The sequence below is a fragment of the Monodelphis domestica genome, chromosome 3 (genome assembly GCF_027887165.1).
Source record: "Monodelphis domestica isolate mMonDom1 chromosome 3, mMonDom1.pri, whole genome shotgun sequence".
Taxonomy (NCBI): Eukaryota; Metazoa; Chordata; class Mammalia; order Didelphimorphia; family Didelphidae; genus Monodelphis; species Monodelphis domestica.
This window is the reverse complement of record NC_077229.1, coordinates 389,643,937-389,648,703: the sequence shown is the minus strand read 5'-3', so window position 1 is coordinate 389,648,703 and position 4,767 is coordinate 389,643,937. Positions and strand designations below refer to the sequence as shown.

The window sequence follows — 4,767 nt, the reverse complement described above, 5'->3', positions numbered from 1 at the left end:
CCCAGAATGGATACTCTGATCCTATGAAGATTATTGAGAAAGAGACTAGATAATCATAGAGGTCATAAACCAGAAAATAAAAGTCTAGAGTAAACAAAAGGAAAAAATAAAAAAATGATGAGGAAAGTAAGAGAATAGTTCTCTTAAAAATTGGAGAAAAAATGAAATTAAAAAAAGAAAAACCAGTAAGCAAGAATAATTGAAGGGGAGGAAAGAAAGGAGAAATCTACTTGACCCAGAGGAAAAAAAGTGGGGAGAATTAAATAACCATATAAAAGCAGTAAGGAAATGGAATGAATAAGTAAAAGTCTAAAGGGAAAGGCTAACTAATCAAAGGAGGGGATTATTGGCTAAGGGAAGAGAGCAATTGGAAATAGTACCACCTTTAAAAGTAAAAAGAAGCTAAAGTAATTGAACGATCATATTACTGTTTTTCCCCCAAAGGAAAAAGGAGGAAATAATCAATATTAAAAGCAAATGGAGAAAAATAACGACATAACTCTCATACATTTAAATGTGAATGGTGGAGTTTAAGAGGCTTGTGACTTCTAGTTTCCAGTGTGGGCCTGCCCTGATCCCCAGCTAAGCATTAGGGGAGAAGAGGCTCCTGGACATTTCTGGCCTAGACTTGTTTAGTGCTTCACTGGGGCAGGCGAACCCCACTTGGGCCTTTACCCAACCACCTTCCCACCCCCACCCAAGCCTCCAAGGATCCTCAAAGTAGGGTATATGCCTCTGGAAGTCGCCCTCTGAGGGCCATAGGGTCCTGTTCCAGCAGGGGCTTGGGCCTTTGCCAGCACAGCCATAAGTTCCCTTCGGCTCTGGAACTGGAGGTTCTGGTTTCTTGTACCTGTCCAGGCAAATGTACAATTCCAAAATGACTTCTGATACAGATGGTGCCTTAAGCACTTCACAAATGCCAGCTTTAGAACAAGAGGGTCGGGTTAGACCAGAGCCGTTACTCCTGAACTTGTTGAAATTGGCTGGTGCACAGAAAGACCCATTTACAACAAAAGAAATTTTATTCTATCTTGGCCAGTATATTATGTCAAAATAATTGTATGATAAAAAAGCAGCAGCATATTGTCGATTGTTCACATGGCCTCTTGAAGATCTATTTGGAGTACCAAGCTTCTCTAAAAGAGAATGGGAGATCATAGGCAATGTTTTCTGGAAATTTGATTGTCAGCAGTCAATCAGCAAGAACCTGGTTTTCCAAATACATCTACAAATGAAACCAGGCGTCAGCTTGAAATAGGAAGAGGTCAAAAGGAGTCAGTGCAATAATCGCAGGAAGAGAAACCATCACCAAATCTGAATTCTAGACCAATTACCTGGTTGAGAAGGCGGACAGTGAAACAGAAGAAAATTTGGATGAGTTGCCTGATGAAAGGCATAGAGAACAGCATGTCAGATAGCACTTCCCTTACATTTGATGAAAGCTGTACTCTCTGTGTCATGCTGCCTCCAAAGCAATAGCAGTGACTCAGCAAATCCCTTCAAGGGTGGTGATGGGCAGTGCTTAAACTTTGCTCTCACTGTAATAACAGACTCAGAGAGGGAAAAACAAGTACCCGCAGTGGGGCATAGAATTCTATCACACTACAGAGAAGTAGAAAGAGAATAAGACAAGGGAAGGGAGAGGTAATTGACTGAGGGGGGTGTGGGGGGATGGGTCACAAAAAGCAAAATGAGGAGGAGGAACAGAGTGAAAGGGAATAGAGTAGGACCTAAAGGGAATAATATGATGGAGGGCAATACACTGTTAGTGATCATAACACTGAATGTGAGTGGGACTAACTCACCAATAAAACAGAAGTGGAAAGCAGAGTGGATTGAAAACCAGAATCCTACTATATATTATTTACAAGAAACACAGTTGAGGCAGGATGACACACACAGATTCAAGGTAAAAGGCTGGAGCAGAATTTATTATGCATCATATAAAGAAATCCCTTCAAGTCCAGATATTGATACTGGTGTATTAAGTGAAAATTATGATGATGATTCAGTTTCAGACCAATTCAGGTTTGAGTTTGAAATTGAATATAATTGATTCAGATGATAAAAGTCACAATGAAACAATCTTCATAAAAACCTCTGACAAAGGTTTAATTACTCATATTTATAAAGAACTAAATCAATTGTACAAAAAATCAAGCCATTCTCAAATTGATAAATGGGCAAGGGACATGAACAGGCAGTTCTCAGCCAAAGAAATCAAAACTATTAATAAGCACATGAAAAAGTGCTCTACATCTCTTATAATCAGAGAGATGCAAATCAAAACAACTCTGAGGTATCACCTCACACCTAGCAGATTGGCTAACATAACAGCTATGGAAAGTAATGAATGCTGGAGGGGATGCAGCAAAGTAGGGACACTAATTCATTGCTGGTGGAGTTGTGAATTGATCCAACCATTGTGGAGGGCAATTTGGAACTATGTCCAAAGGGCGATAAAAGACTGTCTGCCCTTTGATCCAGCCATAGCACTGCTGGGTTTGTACCCCAAAGAGATCATAAGGAAAAAGACTTGTACAAGAATATTCATAGCTACACTCTTTGTGGTGGCCAAAAATTGGAAAATGAGGGGATGCCCTTCAATTGGGGAATGGCTGAACAAATTGTGGTATATGTTGGTGATGGAATACTATTGTGCTCAAAGGAATAATAAAGTGGAGGAATTCCATGGGGACTGGAACAACCTCCAGGAAGTGATGCAGAATGAAAGGAGCAGAACCAGGAAAACATTGTATACAGAGACTGATACACTATGGTATAATAGAATGTAATGGACTTCTCCATTAGTGTCAATGCAATGTCTCTGACCAATCTGCAGGGATCTAAAAAACACTATCCACAAGCAGAAGATAAACTGTGGGAGTAAAAACACTGATGAAAAGCAACTGCTTGACTACAGGGGTGGAGGGGATATGACTGAGGAGAGACTCTGAATGAACACTCTAATGCAAATACCAACAACATGGAAATGGGTTTGAATCAAGAACATATGTGATACCCAGTAGAATCGCGCGTGCGCTATGGGAGAGGTTGTGGGAGGGGTGGGAGGGAAGAAAAGAAAATGATCTTTGTTTCCAATGAATAATGTTTGGAAATGACTAAATAAAAATTAAAAATAAATAAAATAAATAAATAAATAAATAAAGTCACAATGAGGAAGGAATTACAGACCCATCCATCCATCCATCCATCTATCTATCTATCTATCTATCTATCTATCTATCTATCTATCTATACATACCAGGCAGAGGAGAGTGAAATCGACTCATTTGATGAAGACCTGAAATATCCTTAGCTGACTATTGAAAGTATACTTCCTGTGATAAAATGAATCTTCCACTTACACCACTTTGCCATAGGTGCTGGGCTCTGGGAGAGAACTGGCATCCTGAGGAGAAAACTGATATGTCTGTGATAAAGGCAAGCTAGAAAAAACCAACATAAGGGGAGGAAGAGGGCTTTGATGTTCCAGATTGTAAGAAAAATAAGATGAATGATTCTCAAGATTTCTGTATCAAGGAAAGTGATGAAAAAAATACTACAGTTATCAGGATCCCAGGAAATTGAGGATTATTCCCAACCATCAACATCTAAAAGTATCATCTATAATAGTCAGGAAGAAGCTAAAGATTTTGAGAGAGAAGATGCACAAGACAAAGAAGTATGAAATCTATTCTCCTGAGCACTGTAGAGCCCTGCATCATCTGTCAGAGTGTTGTGGGAAGGTGGAGATTAATCCTTGCCCCAAGGAGGGTGCCCTTTCAAGAATGACAGACTCTTTAAAGATAGAGAGATTTATTTAGGTTAAATGGTTGGGAGGCAGTGTGCAGGACCAACTGCCTCCCTGAATAGTGGAAAGTTCAGGATTGTTATATCCTAAAGGAATGGGATCTAAGTGATTTGATAAGGAAAAATGGGGAGGGAGATGAACATTAGGAACAGACAGGGGGGACAATTGAGGGAGAATAGGTAATATAGTAGATGCCTTTGGATATGGAGGCTTAAACATAAGCATACATTGTTTATGACATCCTGATCATAAAGGTAAAATACTTATCTCGAGAAACCTAGGGATGTTGGAGATCATAAGTAATATTTCTGATGAAGGGATCATAAAGGTAAGTTATCTCAAGAAATCTAGTGTGTTTTGAGATGTATCCCCTCGTGCTCAAACCCTTACCTTTAAGGTTAATGTAAATACATCCAAAGCTTAGAAGTAGAGGATCCTATGTTTGTTCAACTGCCAGCCCTGCAAGGTGAATTCCTCATGTAATCTTTGACCTGTAGTCACTCTAGGAATTTTGGGTGTACTGGGGGAAACCTGGTACCCACCACAAGAACTGACCTAAAAAACAGTTGCATTATCCATGGTGGGACAGGACATCTTATAGCATATTTCACATGTGCTAAGAAGGTGAAAATAAGAAATAAGCCTTTCCAGTATGTAGGCAACCAATTCAAATGATTGTTAATAACTTTTTTATGATATTGATTTTAAATATGATATACTAAAAATGGAACCATATGTCTTTGTGTGATTATATATGTATATTTTACAGTTTCTTTCTCTTAGGCAGAGATATCAGACCTAAATCCTTCATGTTCTCACATGGCTTGGAAATTTGTTTAAAATTTTATTTTTGTACATTTTTTACCCCAAGAAAATGAATATTTTAATCTATTTTAGTTACCTCTCTAGTGCAATTTGCTTATTTGGGAAGAATTTTTTTATTCTCTTTCTTT

The 4,767-nt window shown here is 38.7% G+C and overlaps 1 pseudogene; it reads left to right on the top strand.

Annotated features, from left to right (window-relative positions):
- The first annotated feature begins 850 nt into the window (after positions 1-850).
- Positions 851-4,536, top strand: LOC100618931 (E3 ubiquitin-protein ligase Mdm2-like; annotated as a pseudogene).
- Positions 4,537-4,767: the final 231 nt, after the last annotated feature.